The following is an 18887-nucleotide window of genomic DNA, read 5'->3' as shown; positions in this document are numbered from 1 at the left end:
ACCTACACACAAGCACTACACACACCCACCTACACACACACCCACCTACACACAAGCACTACACACACCCACCTACACACAAGCACTACACACACCCACCTACACACAAGCACTACACACACCCACCTACACACACACCCACCTACACACAAGCACTACACACACCCACCTACACACAAGCACTACACACACCCACCTACACACAAGCACTACACACACCCACCTACACACAAGCACTACACACACCCACCTACACACAAGCACCTACACACACCCGCCTACACACAAGCACTACACACACCCACCTACACACACACCCACCTACACACAAGCACTACACACACCCACTTACACACAAGCACTACACACACCCACCTACACACAAGCACCTAAATACTGTAAGCTGCAGGTATTTTTATATCTGCCTCAGAGCAGCTGCGATACATAAGTGTGATTTTTAAACCAAAGTCGTGTGTTTTTTAATCTTATATTCTCTACACACACATATATATATATATATATATATATATATATATATATATATATATATATATATATATATATATATATATATATATATATATATATATATATATATATATGTATACATACAGTTAGGCCGAAATTGGTGATTTCTAGAAGAGCATATGGCTCAAAACCTGTATAAATCCTTCTTCAAATCAATGAGCAGAAACAGCTTTTTTACCAAGAACAGCGCCTTGTTCTGTCACTTAAGTGACAGTTTACTGTCAGTAAACGGTTGCAATAACAAGCTATGTCCGCCAGATGGCAGCATTGACATGTGCTGGGCCTAAATAAAGTCACTGTTGCGTTATTTTCCAGCCATCTAAGAGTTTTTGTTTTTCAGATTCTAATAATATGATGATGTCATACTCTCAAATGGGGACGAGACACAGTTTGTTCTGTTTACATTGTACTTGCCATGAAATATCCAAAAGGTTAATTCACCTGAACCTGATCATTTCTGTTACTGAATGGACCCAAGAACTCAACAAAATCTGTTAAAATCTGCTGATCCTCAAAATCAGTACAAAAAACAGAACAAAACCAGGAATAAAACCAGGGCAAAACCAGGAATAAAATAATAAATAAAACCAGGATAAAACAGGGCTAAAACCAGTCTAAAACCAGGACAAACCGGGAATAAAATAAGGAATAAAACCAGGACAAAACCTGGAATAAAACCAGGACAAACCCAGGAATAAATGAGGAATAAAACCAGGACTAAAACCAGGACTAAAACCAGGACAAACCCAGGAATAAATGAGGAATAAAACCAGGACTAAAACAAGGAGTAAAACCAGGACAAACCAGGAATAAAACAAGGACAAACCAGGAACAAAATAAGGAAATAAAACCAGGACAAAACCAGGAATAAAATCAGAATTAAAATCAGGAATAAAACCAGGATTAAAACCAAGACTAAAATCAGGACAAACCAGGAATAAAATCAGGACAAAACCAGGGTGAAAAAAGAAGAATAAAACCAACACAAAACCAGGACTAAAACCAGGACAAAACCAGGAATAAAATGAGGAATAAAACCAGGACTAAATCCAGGTCTTTTTAATCTGTTATATATATATATATATACATCATGATGATGATGAAGTCTGTTTTGTCGCTGTTAAGTTTGAGGAAGTTGTGATTCATCCAGTTTTTGATGTCTGTTAGGCAGTGGGTGAGAGTGGAGTGGATTGTGGGGTTGATGGATGTTGTGGAGATGTAAAGTTGGATGTCGTCAGCGTAGCAGTGAAAACGGAGACCGTGACGACGAATGATGTTGCCGAGGGGGAGGATGTAGAGAATGAAGTGGAGAGGACCAAGCACCGAACCTTGGGGGACTCCCTGCTGCAGGGGGGCTATGGAAGAGGAGCAATGGTTGAAGTGAATGAACTGTTGCCGGTTTGTGAGGTAGGACTGGAGCCAGAGGAGAGCATATATATATATATATATATATATATATATATATATATATATATATATATATATATATATATATATATATATATATATATATATATAAAAAAAACAGATTAAAAAGACCACAGTTACAGTATAACCACAGTTTAGAACAAGGGAGAGGTATTTTCTGACCTTACTGACCTTGCAGTAAGAACTCTCATGTCCTGTTTGCGACAGTAAACAGATTAATAAATCCTCCAGCTGCACTACTGTTAGAACAAATTTATACATCTATGTGCAGTAAGTTTGCAATAGTCTTTAATGACAAGGTTCAGGGCATTGAAAATGCCATCATTTTCACTCCTACATGCTGCCTCCATGTGTTACCCACTAGATATTTAAAGTGTGCTCAACACTTTGCATAATTAACATGTCACTTCAATCTGGAACATTCCCGAGAGCTTTGAAAACTGCGGTAATCAAGCCTCTCCTAAAGAAGAGCAGTCTTGATGCCACAATACCCATCTCTTTTTAGTTCTTGAAAAAGTTGTTTATTAACAGCTTATTAACTTATCTCCAAATAAACAATGCCTTTGGTATTTTCCAGTGAGGTTTTATATTCCAGCACAGCGCTGAGGCTGATCAAGGATGAAGAGGACAGTGTCCACCTTTGAGAAGCACAGGTCCATTTGACTCTCCATCACCAGCCGCACTTCTCCGTTGGTCCTCTGGAGGTCGCTCTTCTCTACATAACTGAAACACATTTTGCACTGACAAAAACTTGAGAAATGATTTCTACAAAATATTTTTAAATGAATAAAGGAATTAAGAATATCAGCCCAGTGCATTGATTCTTTGGCATTGGTTCTGTTCATTTTTCAGAAATTCTAGGTGCAGCCCGATGGGTCGGACTTTCACAATATCGCCATAAGCTTGGCTATCTCCATGGAGACAAGCATCTGGTGGCACCAGGCCAAGTTACACCTCAAATCTATGAAGAAGTGAGCCTGCTCACTGTAAGAATGCATGCTACAAGAAATGTGTAGCTCATTCAAGCCGCTGGTGGACACTCAGTGTAGTTAGCTCCTCCCTTCAGATAGATATAAGGCAGTATCTACCGGTAATCTGACCAGAACTGAAGAAGCGGCTTGGATGAGCCCCAAAACGTTTTCACTCCTACAACTTTTTTGTCCAGTTGACAGATTTTACTTTTGGCTTTTACTATAAATAGTGAGCTACTTTTAGGGCTAGCATAAGTGAAAGCGTAATGTAATGTAAAGTTGGTTTACATTTGCGATGAAAACAAATACTGACGCACGGTCAGGCGGTGCGTCGGTGCCATAGTAACCCAGCACACTATATAAAGGGCTGCGCTCCGCTCATTCGCTCACTTTCACTTGAACGCGCTCACTCTTACTTGAACACTCAGCGGACAACTGTACGTGACTTTGGTATTCATCTCTTCGCGGGATGTAAAACATAGTCACAACACTTACTAACTCTCTGATATCACTTTTTTTCTTTTGAAAGTGTGAAAACGCTCATCGCTATGGCTCGCTACTCCCCCCTGGCACGCCGGTACGCCCGCCACACCATGGAGTCTTGGGTCTCCTCCCTGGAGGTAAAAACAATCAAATATCATTAAATTATGATTAGTTATGATCAATTTTGATCCATTATGGTAACTATTAACAAAATAGCCCAAATACTTAATGAGTTAAGAACAGTTGTATCCACATGCTACATAGCTGCTAACATAATGTAGTTTTCAAAGTTTATGAAAATTGACAGCTACATTTGATAAGTTGAGACTTTTACTGGAAGATTTCAGTTTGGATAATGATGAATAGTTGGTGAAACTGGTCTAAATATATCAGCACGAGTACTAAATCAAGAGTTATTGTCACATTTATGGGAAATCAGGTGTGTTTTATTTTGTGGGCGTCGAAATTCATCAGGATGGGAGTGAATTTTTGTGAAACAAAATGGCGCCGGTCAGCAGTTCTAAAATAGAATGTTTAAAAAATGCTTGTTTTATCTCCATAGCAACGCTGTTGTTTTGTTTTAATTTGAGCCTTCTCTGTGGGGTTTGTTTGTTTTAGATGACTTTAACATACCATATAGTTAGGCTAATTAGTATGAATGTCTATGTAGCTGACTGTGCAAAGGAGGAAAGGCCAGACTCTAAGCACTTTAAGAAAACACATAGCACCGACCAAAGAGATTATGAGTCCCAAACTTTCTGTAGTCTTGAACCCCCTGAGAGTTTTGCTACTGCCACACACTTAATGTCTGTTGACTCTGAAGACACGGGCTATTATATAATATTTGGAATTTTTGTAATTATATCAAAAGATGTGCACCATTTTTAAATCTTTTGGGCTGGCCTAGGAGATCCAAATAATCCAAAATCTTATCAGAGTAAGACAAGGGGCCCAATCTTGCCACTCCTGATGTGCAAAATGTGCGTAGTAGCCATAGACATAGACAGCGGCGTGTTAGGAAGCGCAGGTCATTAGGTGGTATAGGGAGGTTATAAAGACTGGTTCTGAGCTCCCTCCTTTCTCCCACTGCGCAATGAAGTTATTGCAATATAAGATCATGATAATTATGTAATTGGATTAAATATAAAATTATTATTATCTGAAAAAAATTAAACATTGCACATATAAACTACATTTGTTACGCATTACACCAGCAGTATAGCTGTGAGTAGTAGTAGTAATAGTAGTAGTAGTAGTACTAGTTGTAGTAGTAGTAGTAGTAGTAGTAGTCATTAGAGCCTGTGGTAGTAGTCCTGTGGTAGACTTACTCTAGCTACAATTTAAAGGGTGTTTAACATTGTCAAACCTGTTGCATAGCCTGAGGACCCTCTGGACCGTCCAGACTTTCTGGAGGAGGAGCGTCCAGACCTCTACTCCTCGGACGAGGACGACCTAGGTGAGTTAGGTGTAGGTGGTTACAGGCTTGCACTTGGGTCGTCTGATGAAGAGGACTCCAGTGACGACTCTGGCTTCGAGAGTGTCTCTGAAGAGGAAGAGGAGGAGAAGGACGAAGAGGAAGAAGAGACCGAAGAGGAGCGTCTCCTCATCAGAGCCTTGGAGTTGTGGTCTGTGAACTGGAGGGGGCTTCCTGTTCAAGCTGTGGAGCCAGAGGGTCGTGCCCCGACCCCCTCTCCTCAGCAGCGAGCACCCTGCTCTCCTCCTGCTCCTTGCCCTCCTCCTGTGGTTTCTGCTCTGGACGTCATTCCCCTCAGCAGACGCAAGCGCGACAGGGATGAAGACGAAGAAGACCCCTGCTCCAAGCGGCTGCGCTTCTCCTCCTGCTCTCCTTCTGCGGGTCCCGCTCTGGACTTTGCTCCCCTCGGCGGACGCAAGCGCAGCAGAGATGAAGACAGTGAAGTCCCCTGCTCCAAGCGGCCACACCTCTCCTCCTCCGACCCAGGTTCCTCCCCCGAGCCTCGCCCCTCCACCTCCGGAGGCTTCAGGTTCTACCGGCACCTCCACCAAGACTCCGAGTCGGACGAGGACTGAACTCAGCCTCTGAGACTCAGAGCTTGGCTCACTGCGGCGGCATTTACCACCTTCAGCCACGCCCACAATCCAATTTATTTCTTGATTTATTTCTTGATTAATTGATTTTAAAAAGGAGTGGTTTGAATTTAAGAAATGCTATGTAGGATTTCATTAAACAACAAACATTTATGATAAAAACATAACCTCTTCTTGTTGAGTTTAGTGTAATTACTATTCTGAATTGAATCTTAGTATTGCAGTTTTACCGAAATTCCTGCATAGCACTTCTTGTACTTTCTGGGCATAGGAGGGTCAGAGGTGAGAGTGGTTTTGTTTTAGCTTCAAGACTCCAAGACTCTGAGTCAGACGAGGACTGAACTCAGCCCCTGAGACTCAGAGCTTGGCTCAATGCAGCAGATTTACCACTTTCCACCAGGCCCACCATCCCATTTATTTCTTGATTGATTTCTTGATTGACTGATTTTAAAACAAAGTAGACTGAAGTTAAGGAATATTATGTAGGATTTCATAAAACAACAAGCACCTTAAATTATTGAGTTGTGTAACTACTATTCTGAATTGAATCTGAGTATTGCAGTTTTACCGAAATTCCTGCATAGTACACCTTGTACTTTCTGGGCATAGGAGGGTCAGAGGTGAGAGTGGTTTTGGTTTAGCTTCAAGACTCCAAGACTCTGAGTCAGATGAGGACTGAACTCAGCCCCTGAGACTCAGAGCTTGGCTCAATGCAGCGACATTTACCACTTTCCACCAGGCCCACCATCCCATTTATTTCTTGATTTCTTGATTGATTGATTTTTAAAAGAAGTAGATTGAAGTTAAGGAATATTATGTAGGATTTCATAAAACAACAAACACCTTAAATTATTGAGTTGTGTAACTACTATTCTGAATTGAATCTGAGTATTGCAGTTTTACCGAAATTCCTGCATAGTACACCTTGTACTTTCTGGGCATAGGAGGGTCAGAGGTGAAACGTTATAGTTTTTAAGTAATAAAGAAATGCAAGGATTATTATATAGGATTTCATAAAAACTTAAGAAACCCTGATGACAAAATATAACATTTTGTGATTGGCTGTGATCTCATTGAGCGATTCTTAAACATAGGGACAGAGCCCATGGCCACACATAACATGTATTATGTGATTGGGCCTCAGGTTATTTTGTATTGAAAAAGTGGGTACTAATTGATTCACAAAATTTAAGTATTAAAGTTTGACAGAATGTCCTGCATAGTACACCTTGCATTTACTTTAAATGTGTGCTTTTCTGGGCATAGGAGGGTTAGAGGTGACAGTGTGCTTTATAGTACTTAGTAGTACAACTACTAAGGACTAATTAGTATTTGTGTGATACAAAAAATACAAAAAATACCCCCCCAAAAAAACAAACAAACAAACAAACAAAAAAAAAAGTTGTTTTTGTAGTGACAGTAGTAGTTGTAGTCATATTACATTGTATTTCCAATGTGACTTTGGTGTATTCTAACAGTCTATTGTTCTTTGAGCAGGTAGTAATCCACACACAATATTAGCCTTTATACAAAGTGTAAGCGCAAATATTGTGCAGATAATTAATACCTAATACACCGTGGTGAGTTAAAATACAGAGCAAATGTTGACTCCACACATAATAATTGTGGATGAATAATAAAAATACATGGACACAAACTGTACTGTCTGATGGTAATACACCATTTCAAATCCAATAGCAATTTTACTGTAAGCATTTGTAAACAGTCTCTTTGGAGACTGTACGTATACTGACTTGTACTGTGAATGTGAATGATTGTATCTGGAGATGTGGGTTTGTTCACAAACTCACCGGTCAGTGGGACAGTCCATGTTTCTCCTCTTTTTGTTGTTGTTGTTGTTTTTGTTTTTTGTTTTTGTTTTTGTTTTTTTTTTCTAGTTAATTCTAAATCTTTGTAAACAGTCTGATTGGAGGCTGTTCAGAAATAGTGATTCTCACTGTTCTAAATGATTGTATCTCGAGGTCTGGGTGTGTTCACTGACTCGTGGGTCGGTGGGACAGTCCCTGCTTCTCCCCTTTTTGTTGTAGTTTTTTTTAATTATTAATTCTAAGCCTTTGTAAACAGTCTGATTGGAGGCTGTTCAGAAATAATGACTTTGACTGTTCCAAATGATTGTATCTCGAGGTCTGGGTGTGTTCACTGACTCGTGGGTCGGTGGGACAGTCCCTGTTTCTCCCTTTTTGTTGTTTTGCTTGAGACATTATGTACATGTTTTTGTTTTGTTTTTTGGTTAATTAAGTACTGTGTTTGTATCTATAATTAGATTTAGGTGTTTTATTCTAATTCATGTGAACTTAAAAAGTATTTGACTTTGATAATAATAATCAAACATAAGGTAGGAAAATGACGATTCCATTGAAGCTGCTTTTGTGTTTCTTAATGTCTTAACACTGTCTCTGTTTCTATTTTTACATGGTGACTGGTTTGGAGGGGCCAGCTGTGGTCCTGTGATCTAATGAAGCTGACGAGAAAAAATGTGTCTCCAGAAGATGATGTGCAAGAACTGATCACAAACATTAGGTAAGAAAATAAAAATCATTCTACTAAAGCTGCTTTTGAATGTGCACTCAGTGTCTTACCACTGTCTCTGTTTCTGTCCTTGCATGGCGACTGGTTTGGAGGGGCCAGCTGTGGTCCTGTGATCTTATGAGGGTGACGAGAAAAAAAACACTTCTCCAGAAGATAAAGTGCAAGAACTGATCACAAAAATTAGGTAAGAAGATAATAATAATTCCATAGAAGCTGCTTTTGAATATTTACTCAGTGTCTTACCACTGTTTCTCTTTCTTTTTCCATGGTGACTGGTTTGGAGGGGCCAGCTGTTGTCCTGTGATCTTATGAGGGTGACGAGAAAAAAACACGTCTCCAGAAGATGAAGTGCAAGAACTGATCACAAAAATTAGGTAAGAAGATAATAATAATTCCATAGAAGCTGCTTTTAAATGTTTACTTAATGTCTTAACACTCTCCCTTTCTGTTTCCCATGGCGACTGGTTTGGAGGGGCCAGCTGTGGTCCTGTGATCTTATGAGGGTGACGAGAAAAAAACACGTCTCCAGAAGATGAAGTGCAAGAACTGATCACAAAAATTAGGTAAGAAGATAATAATAATTCCATAGAAGCTGCTTTTAAATGTTTACTTAATGTCTTAACACTCTCCCTTTCTGTTCCCATGGCGACTGGTTTGGAGGGGCCAGCTGTGGTCCTGTGATCTTATGAGGGTGACGAGAAAAAAACACGTCTCCAGAAGATGAAGTGCAAGAACTGATCACAAAAATTAGGTAAGAAGATAATAATAATTCCATAGAAGCTGCTTTTAAATGTTTACTTAATGTCTTAACACTCTCCCTTTCTGTTCCCATGGTGACTGGTTTGGAGGGGCCAGCTGTGGTCCTGTGATCTTATGAGGGTGACGAGAAAAAAACACGTCTCCAGAAGATGAAGTGCAAGAACTGATCACAAAAATTAGGTAAGAAGATAATAATAATTCCATAGAAGCTGCTTTTGAATATTTACTCAGTGTCTTACCACTGTTTCTCTTTCTTTTTCCATGGTGACTGGTTTGGAGAGGCCAGCTGTGGTCCTGTGATCTAATGAAGCTGACGAGAAAAAATGTGTCTCCAGAAGATGATGTGCAAGAACTGATCACAAACATTAGGTAAGAAAATAATAACTCCATAGAAACTTCTTTTAAATGTTTACTTAATGTCTTAACACTCTCCCACTGTTCCCATGGTGACTGGTTTGGAGGGGCAAGATTTCGTCCTGCGATCTAATGAAGCTGATGAGAAAAGGCGTGTTTCCAGAAGATGAAGCATGAGAGCTGATCACAAACATCAGGTAAGAAAATGATGATTCCATTGAAGCTGCTTTTGTGTACTTAATGTCTTAACACTGTCTCTGTTTCTATTTTTACATGGTGACTGGTTTGGAGGGGCCAGCTGTGGTCCTGTAATCTGATGAAGCTGACAAGAAAAAAACGTGTTTCCAGAAGACGAAGCGCAAGAGTTGATCACAAAAATTAGGTAAGAAAATAATAATTGCATAGATGCTGCTTTTGAATGTGCACTCAGTGTCTTACCACTGTCACTCTTTCTGTCCTTACATGGCGACTGGTTTGGAGGGGCCAGCTGTGGTCCTGTGATCTTATGAGGGTGACGAGAAAAAAAACACGTCTCCAGAAGATGAAGTGCAAGAACTGATCACAAAAATTAGGTAAGAAGATAATAATAATTCCATAGAAGCTGCTTTTAAATGTTTACTTAATGTCTTAACACTCTCCCTTTCTATTCACATGGTGACTGGTTTGGAGGGGCAAGATTTCGTCCTGTGACCTAATGAAGCTGATGAGAAAAAGCGTGTTTCCAGAAGATGAAGCATGAGAGCTGATCACAAACATCAGGTAAGAAAATAATAATTACATAGAAGCTGCTTTTGAATATTTACTTAATGTCTTAACACTCTCTCTTTCTTTTTCCATGGTGACTGGTTTGGAGGGGACAGCTGTGGTCCTGTAATCTGATGAAGCTGACGAGAAAAACGTGCCTCCAGAAGATGAAGTACAAGAACTGATCAGAAGTGATGTGATGAAGCTGATCACAAACATGAGGTAAGAAAATAGTATTCATTCCATAGAAGCTGCTTTTGAATATTTACTCAGTGTCTTACCTCTGTCTCTTTTTTTTTTCATGGTGACTGGGTAATGAAGAAGTGATGTGAAGTGATGATCAGAAGTGACATATTGAAGCTGACGAGAGGAACTGTGTCTCCAGAAGATGAAGATGAAAAACAAGATGGAGCTGATCAGAAGAGTACCCTGAAAAAATGTCTGGAAATCTGTCAATAAAGAGAAGAACTGTGATTTGGAATTATGTTTTTTTTAAGGGTTATACAAATGTAAATATTTTTTGTACAGTTTATTTAAAAGGGCATTATGTAACTTTTCTGGTGGGAAGTCCGCTACATGCTCCTGGAAAACTACATAGTATAAAAACTCAGCTATCTTAACATTATAAATTATGGCTTTTTTAAAGTGCTAAAAAATTCAGTTTAAGTTTGCTGTCATACTAGGGAGCATTCTAATCAAAGCAATAATGTGTCCAAAGAAACAAGCAGGTGGTGTACCCTTTAACAGAAATTTGAATTTGATTTTCTTGATTGCCATGACAACGCAGGACGTTACCTTAGATTGAAAGAATTAATATAAATAGCATTAATACTATTCGTTTAACAATAAGTAGAGCAAAGATTGGAGACTGGTATAAATGAAATGATCAAATTCTTCAAGAACTAAGTGGTCTAAACTGAACTATTCAATTTGAATCAAAGTGAGTGAAAAAAAGAAGAAAGACAGACTGCATTTTGGAGGATTTGTTGGTTCTGTGCTGGCATCTTGTGGCCAAAGCTGCACAATACTTGGTAAATTTGTTGACACAGTTTTTATGCTCAAAATTAGCCTTTTATTTGTCTAGAATGAGAGGAATAAATGTATAGATTTAACAGTGAACATTTCTTGCTGGTCCTGTCTGTGTAGGCTGTAGCTTCATTTTGATCGCAATCTAATACATCTCTGACGCAAGACTTCAATTAAACAAACAGGGATTTTTAAATTAGTTTTTTTCCCCCCATGTAGTAGTGTGTCACCGTTATTTTATTATGTTTCGGTGTTGCAAATGTCTGAATGTCATAGCTACTGGCATGACAAGGAGATCCCACCTGAGACGTTTTCTACATGGCACAGTGGAGGGGAGCTTCAGGTTGTGCAGAGGTGTCAAACGGCAGCTGGCTGTGGAGATGTTGCAGGGGGAATCCCTCATGACTGAAGGCCATCGTCTGTGAGGTAATCACTGGGTTTTTCAACAGGACAATGCTGCAGTTCACAACACCCCCTGACAAAGGACTTCTTCCAGAGAAATAACATCACTCTTTTGAACCATCCTGCATGTTCCCCTGATCTAAATCCAATTGAGAACATTTGGGGTTGGATGGCAAGGGAAGTTTACAAAAATGGACACCAGTTCCAGACAGTGGATGCCCTCCATGAAGCCATCTTCACCACTTTTAGCAACATTCCCACGAACCTCCTAGAAACACTAGCATCAAACATGCCAGATTTGGTTAGTAGAGAAGCCAGCAAGTTGTTGGAGGAGACTAGTGTCTTTCTCATTACTAATAGGTGCAAGATCGAGATGGAACGTCCGGTGATATTTCTGAGCTGTGTACCAATCCACATGTCGCTGAATATAAAAATACTTGCCAAGTTGTGCAGACCAGGCCAGTGGCAGGAGAAAGAGGATGAAGTTGAAGAGCATGGTGTTTCTGTTTGATTCTTAACTTGTAGAGATGTGCCTCTAAATGCCAGGTCATTGGATTTATAAGGTGCTGCTCAGGTGCATTAATGTGCTATGAAACCTACTGGCTATTTACTTAACAATTTGCTAAATATCAAACTGGATGTGATTTTACATATAATAAAATTTTGCAGCACAGTGCGTCAAATGCAAAGGTCATTCAGGTCTACCTCAGTTCTGTCAATTACAGTTACAACACATGCAATTATTATTAGTCATTATGATACACTCCCAGTCAAAAATTTGGGCACATCTTCATGTTTTTAGGCCCAAGCCTCTACAGGGCGTATGGCCTATAGCTTCCACAATGATGAGTGCATACACGCCCCCTGCCCTGAATCCAGTATCCTAACAACCCATGCCATAGGTATGGGATATGCATATTTGTTCTTGCTAAAATGTCATCGCCCACATTGACTCATTGGGTGAAGCAACAACTTGGCGTAACGAATGTCTCAAAACTTGTGAGAGCCTAATTTTCAGATTTGTACGAGTAAAAGTTGTGAGCATAAAACAAAATTTGTAAGTGAAAAAAAAAAAAGTATTTTCCAGTGTACAAATCAACATTTGCACATTCAAACTTTTTTAAACAATTGTACCTTCATACAATAGGCCCTATGCCCTGTAGGGGCTTGGGCCTAACAAAAAAAAGAAGAAATACAAATAATCAAACCTGCAAGCAGCATCAAACAGGCCTCGCAGGCTGCGCTTTGCCCTCAGTGTTGCCCAGTGCTCCCTGTGGGTGGCACTAACTTGCCGCTTGTGTCAATTTTATTGCGGCTTCGGGCCGTACATGTCACTAAACAAAATCAAAAGACAGAAGTGCAGATGCACTGAAATGGAATAATATGGGTTTTTGAGGCATCGCTATGGCAACACCATGCAAAATATAAATTTGACCCCTCAGACTTTGTTGACAGGGATGATCTGAGACGCTGCAGACTGTTTTGACGAAGTTGCGCACGAAGCCACGTCTCCTGCGCTGACTCCAGTATCCTAGAAACCAATGCATTTTGGTGGAAGATGTGTTGGTTCTGTGCTGGCATCTTGTGGCTGAACTTGGACATTAACATTACACACACACCCACACACACACACGCACACGCACACCCCGGCACACCCCCCCCCCCCCCCACACACACACACACACGCACCCACATACTGCCCTCTGGTGGTCACCCCTCCACACTGCACCGCGCCCCTGACTCCTCCGGACACGTTGACGTCATCTCCAAACGTAACAGTGAGAAGCGTCCGTCCGTCTGTTTAAACCGGGAACACAAACAGACAACGTGGCGCGTCACTTTTAACCGTCTCCAGATGTGAACGCGTAACGTAACACCCCAAACACTCCCCAAAAGTGTACGTCCGCTCTTTCCGAGGGACTATTTCATCTATTTTTCCCTCCCACGTGACGCCGGGCGCAGATGTGAGAACCGGAGAGACATCAGATAAGCGCCGTTCCCAAACCCCGGGCCCGGATCCGGTGTCCCCCGCACCGGCTCTGCGCGAGGGGCCGACATCCGAGACCCGCGCACCGGCTCCGGTTACTGTTTACGCAAGGGAGAGGAGCGCTCCAGCCTGGAGGAGGGACAGAGGGAGAGAAGGAAGAGGGGAGAGGGAGAGGAAGAAGAGGGGAGAGGGAGAGGAACGCTGCAAACTGGAGAAAAGAAGAGGAGAAGAGAGGGAGAGAAGGAAGGGTGGAGAGGGAGAGGAGGAGAAAGGGAGAGGGGGAAGAGGGGAGAGGGAGAGGAGAACAGAGGGAGAGGGGGAAGAGGGGAGAGGGAGAGGAGAACAGAGGGAGAAAAGGAAGAGGGGAGAGGGAGAGGAGAACAGAGGGAGAAAAGGAAGAGGGGAGAGGGAGAGGAGAACAGAGGGAGAAAAGGAAGAGGGGAGAGGGAGAGGAGGAAGAGGAGGGCAGAGAGATAAGGAAGAGGGGAGAGGGAGAGGAAGAAGAGGGGAGAGGGAGAGGAACGCTGCAAACTGGAGAAAAGAAGAGGAGAAGAGAGGGAGAGAAGGAAGCATGGAGAGGGAGAGGGGGAAGAGGGGAGAGGGAGAGGAGAACAGAGGGAGAAAAGGAAGAGGGGAGAGGGAGAGGAGATCAGAGGGAGAAAAGGAAGAGGGGAGAGGAGGAAGAGGAGGGCAGAGAGATAAGGAAGAGGGGAGAGGGAGAGAAGGACAGAGGGAGAGAAGGAAGAGGGGAGAGGGAGAGGAGCACTCCAGCCTGGAGGGAGGGAGAGAAGGAAGAGGGAGAGGAGGAGGAGGGCAGAGGAAGAGGAGGACAGAGGGAGAGAAGGAAGAGGGGAGAGGAAGAGGAGGGCAGAGAGAGAGAAGGAAAAGGCGAGAAGGAGAGGAGCGCTGCAGACTGGAGAGAGGAAGAGGAGGACAGAGGGAGAGAAGGAAGAGGGGAGAGGTGGAGAAAGGGAGAGAAGGAAGAGGGGAGAGGAGGAGAGAGGGAGAGAAGGAAGAGGGAAGAGGGAGAGAAGGAAGAGGGGAGAGGGAGAGGAGGACAGAGGGAGAGAAGGAAGAGGGGAGAGGAGTGCTGCGGACTCAAGGGAGGGAGAGGAGGAGAGAGGGTGACAGAGGAGGGTGAGAAACAGAGAAGGAAGAGGGGAGAGGAAGAGGAAAGAGGGAGAGGGGAGTGGAAGAGGAGCACTGCAGACTCAATGGATGGAGAGAAGAGAGAGAGGGAGAAAGGGGGGTAGAAAGGAGAGGGTGGAGGGATCGGAGAAGGAGCACTGAAGCCTGGAGAGGGGGATGGAGGGAGTGAGGGGGAAAGAGAGAAGGAAAAGGGGTGAGGGACAGAAGCGCTGTAACCGGGAGGGAAGGGAGAGAGGGAAGAGGAGAGAGGAAAAAGAGGGGAGAGGAAGAGGAGCATTGCATGCTGAAGGGAAGGAGAGAGAGAAGGAAGAGGAGATGAGAGGGAAGGGTAAAGAAGACCGAGAACAGCGCTGGAGGGGAAGGATGAGGAAGGATGGAAAGAGGGGAGAGAAAGGGATTAGGAAAAGAGGAAGAAGGGATAGAGAGGAGGGGGAAGAGAGAAGGAGGAGAGTAAGTGAGGAGAGGAGAGAGGGGGAAAGAGAGAAAGGAGGAGAAGAGAGAGTAAGTGAGGAGATGAGAGCGGGAGAAAGAGAGAGAGGAGGAGAAGAGAGAGTAAGTGAGGAGATGAGAGCGGGAGAAAGAGAGAGAGGAGGAGAAGAGAGAGTAAGTGAGGAGATGAGAGCGGGAGAAAGAGAGAGAGGAGGAGAGGGGAAGTGAGGAGATCAGTGAAGGGGAAAGAGAGAGGAGGAGGAGGAGAGAGAGAGAAAGTGAGGAGGAGAGAGAGAGTAAATGAGGAGACAAGAGACGGGAAAGAGAGAGGAGACAGATGAAGTGAGGAGACCAGAGGAGAGAGGGGGAAAGAGAGAGAGGATGAGAGAGAGGAAGTGAGAAGAAGAGAGGAGGGAGGGGGAAAAGAGAGGGAGAGAGAAGATAGAAAGAACGACAGATGGATAGATGCCTGCATGTGCTTAAACATCGTAAAATAGTGGCAGCACTGTTTCACTCTGCCCTTGTGCCACTGAGCAAGACACTTCTCCCCTTCAGGTAGGTGTCACTTACACTCCTGTCTCCATAGAGATGGTATTTCTTTTCCTGGAATGTTCCACAGCACAGTCTGAAACTTATTATGGAGGTCAAATCTGTGGAAAGGCGAGTCCACAATGCTATTTTCTGATATCTGTTCTAATGTTGTTTCCTCATCACAAACAGACCTGGAGTTGTGTTTTGTTTCATTCACACATGTTTAACACACAAACCTGCAGATTTAGGATGAGTTCTTCCCTCAAACACTCTGTTCCACCTTGTGATGTCATCATGTGGTAATACAGAAAGTGCTCCACTGTGTTTTTAAACTCCACACACCTTCACTAGAAACATTTGGATCATTTCAGTCCCGGAACTGCCAATCTCTACTGAACTAAAGGTAAAAAAATAGCTGTTAACTTGAAAACTACCACTTGATGACATCACAAAGTGGAATAGAGCATTTTGAGCTTTGGAGATGTAACAGACTAATAATAAAGTGTTACATAAAATATCTTAAAGCTCACATGAGTCACTTTTGTGTAATATAGGAGCTTGAATAATAATAATAAACAGTGGTTAGCGGTGTTAGCTGTGTTAGCATAGCCCTCTTCTGTCACAGCTGTGTCCTTATAAATAATCACACGGATCAGAATAAACCAACAACAAATGCTGATCTCCAAAGTATTGCTCTCTCTCCCTCTGTCTGTAATATGAGCTCTCTCTTCTCTTCTTCCACTCTGCTCTCTCTCTCTCTGTTCTGTCTCTGTCATCTCTCCCCTCTCTCTCTCTAAGCTTTCTGTTATCTCTCCTCTTTCACTCACTCACTCAGTCCCTCTCTCCTGCTCACCATTCTCTCTCTACTTCCACTCTCCTCTCTCTGCTCTCCCTACTCTGTTATTGCTCCTCTTTCGCTCTTTCCCACTCACTGTCCTCTCTCTTCTCTTACTTTTCTACTCTGTTCTCTCTCTCTCTCTCTCTCTCTGTCTCTCTGCTCTCGCTCTTCCTTCTCTCTCTCTTTTTCCCTTTCTCTCAAAGGAACACTATTTCCATGGAAACCAGCAGGTTTACAGAGATGTGGTGCTATAAAAAACATCCAAAACAAAACTTTGGCTAAAAAGTTACGTAGTGGGGCTTTAAGTAGCGACCATTATGTTTTACTTTCCAAGACCCCGGTAAAGTCCACGTCCTTGGAGCAGATGCCCGGGGCACATGTGACGGCTCCAGGCGGCTCCAGGCTGGGCCCGGCGCACAGCGCTGGTACTGTGCCTGCACGGATAAAACACACTCCGCGCATTCCTCCTGAAACTGATCCACACAGCCAGGAGGAGGGACCAGTGTGGGGTTACAACACAGAGGCAACCCGGAGAGAGAGGAGAGAGGAGGAGAGGAGGAAAGAGGAGGAGAGGGGAGGACAGAGGAGGAGAGAGGAGGAGAGAGGAGGAGAGGGGAGGAGAGGGGAGGACAGAGGAGGAGAGGGGAGGACAGAGGAGGAGAGAGGAGGAGAGAGGAGGAGAGAGGAGGAGAGGGGAGGAGAGGGGAGGACAGAGGAGGAGAGACAGAGGAGAGAGGAGGAGAGGGGAGGAGAGAGAGAGGAGAGAGGAGGAGAGGGGAGAGAGGAGGAGAGGGGAGAGAGGAGGAGAGAGGAGGAGAGAGGAGGAGAGGGGAGAAGAGAGGAGGAGACGGGAGAGAGGAGGAGAGGGGGGGAGAAGAGAGGGGGAGAGAGGGGGAGAGGAGAAGAGAGGAGAGAGGAGGAGAAGAGAGAGGAGAGAGAGGAGGAGAGAGAAGAGAGGAGAGAGGAGGAGAGAGGAGAGAGGAGGAAAGGGGAGAGAGGAGGAGAGAGGAGGAGAGAGGAGGAGAGGGGAGGAGAGGGGAGGACAGAGGAGGAGAGGGGAGGACAGAGGAGGAGAGAGGAGGAGAGGGGAGGACAGAGGAGGAGAGAGGAGGAGAGAGGAGGAGAGGGGAGGACAGAGGAGGAGAGAGGAGGAGAGAGGAGGAGAGGGGAGGACAGAGGAGGAGAGAGGAGGAGAGAGAGAAGAGAGGGGAGAGAGGAGAGACAGAGGAGAGAGGAAGAGAGGGGAGGAGAGAGAGAGGAGAGAGGAGGAGAGGGGAGAGAGGAGGAGAGGGGAGAGAGGAGGAGAGAGGAGGAGAGAGGAGGAGAGGGGAGAAGAGAGGAGGAGACGGGAGAGAGGAGGAGAGGGGGGGAGAAGAGAGGGGGAGAGAGGGGGAGAGGAGAAGAGAGGAGAGAGGAGGAGAAGAGAGAGGAGAGAGAGGAGGAGAGAGAAGAGAGGAGAGAGGAGGAGAGAGGAGAGAGGAGGAGAGGGGAGAGAGGAGGAGAGAGGGGGGAGGGGAGAGAGGAGGAGAGGGGAGGAGGCAGGAGGAGAGAGGAGGGGGGAAGAGGAGAGACGGGGAGAGAAGAGGAGAGAGGAGGAGAGAAGAGGAGAGAGGAGGAGAGAGGGGGAGAGAGGAGGGGAGCATAGGAGAGAGGGGGAGAGGGGGGAGAGAAGAGGAGAGAGGGGAAGAGAAGAGAGAGGGGGATAGCAAAGGAGAGAGGTGAGAGCAGTCTCTCTCTCTCTCTGTCTGTAAAATGAACTCTCTCCTCTCTTCTTCCACTCTGCTCTCTCTCTCTCTCTCTCTCTCTGTTCTGTCTCTGTAATCTCTCCCTTCTCTCTCTCTCAGCTTTCTGTCTCCCCCTCTCTCCTCCTTTCTCTGAGAGGAGGAGAGAGGAGAGAGGGAGAGAGAAGAGGAGAAAGGAGGAGAGAGGAGGAGAGAGGAGGGGGACAGGAAACAAGAGGACCAGGCTTTCACAATAAAAGGATGTAGGCCTATGTGTGCTGACAGGATAAGAGCTACTTCAGTCTGCTGAAGGTTTATGAACTTTAAAAACACAGAGTAGTGTACTTCTACTTCACCACCTGAGGTCGTCATGGTGATAACAGTGGTAACAGTGGAACCAGCAGATTCAAATGCAGAGGCACTACTGTTGAGCTACATGTGACTCAGCTTTTTTTCTGTACTTTTCTCTTTTAAGGTGAATTTTATCCATCATCTTCTGCTGGTTAGCGTGGGTCAGGTCATGCAGGGAGCAGTCTGAGCCGAGACTCCCACACTTTCCACACACATGTCGTCCAGCTCTTCCAGGGAGATCCTGAGGTGTTCCCAGGCCAGCTGAGAGACATGGTCCCTCCAGCTTGTCCTGGGTCTTTCCCAGGGTCTCCTCCTGGTGGGACATACCTGGAACACCTCCCCAGGGAGACGTCCAAGAGACATTCTGAACAGATGCCTGAGCCACCTCAGCTGCTTCTCTAGACGTGGAGGAGCAGCGGCTCTACTCTGAACTCCTCCAGTGTGACTGAGCTCCTCACCCTGAGTGAGCGCCCAGTCACCCTGCGGAGGAAATACATTTTGACCAGCTGTATCTGCAGTCTTGTTCTTTTGGTCATTTTCCAAAGCTCATGACCATAGGTGAGAGTAGG

General features: G+C 44.2%; 1 protein-coding gene across 1 annotated transcript in view; it reads left to right on the top strand.

The window, feature by feature from the left end:
- Nucleotides 1–18887, top strand: part of LOC117393204 (microtubule-associated protein futsch-like) — a 299761-nt gene that overhangs the window by 238426 nt on the left and 42448 nt on the right. The gene's annotated exons all lie outside the window — the stretch shown is intronic.

The sequence above is a fragment of the Periophthalmus magnuspinnatus genome, chromosome 24 (genome assembly GCF_009829125.3).
Source record: "Periophthalmus magnuspinnatus isolate fPerMag1 chromosome 24, fPerMag1.2.pri, whole genome shotgun sequence".
NCBI classification, from domain to species: Eukaryota; Metazoa; Chordata; class Actinopteri; order Gobiiformes; family Gobiidae; genus Periophthalmus; species Periophthalmus magnuspinnatus.
This window is presented reverse-complemented; position numbering and strand designations above follow the sequence as displayed.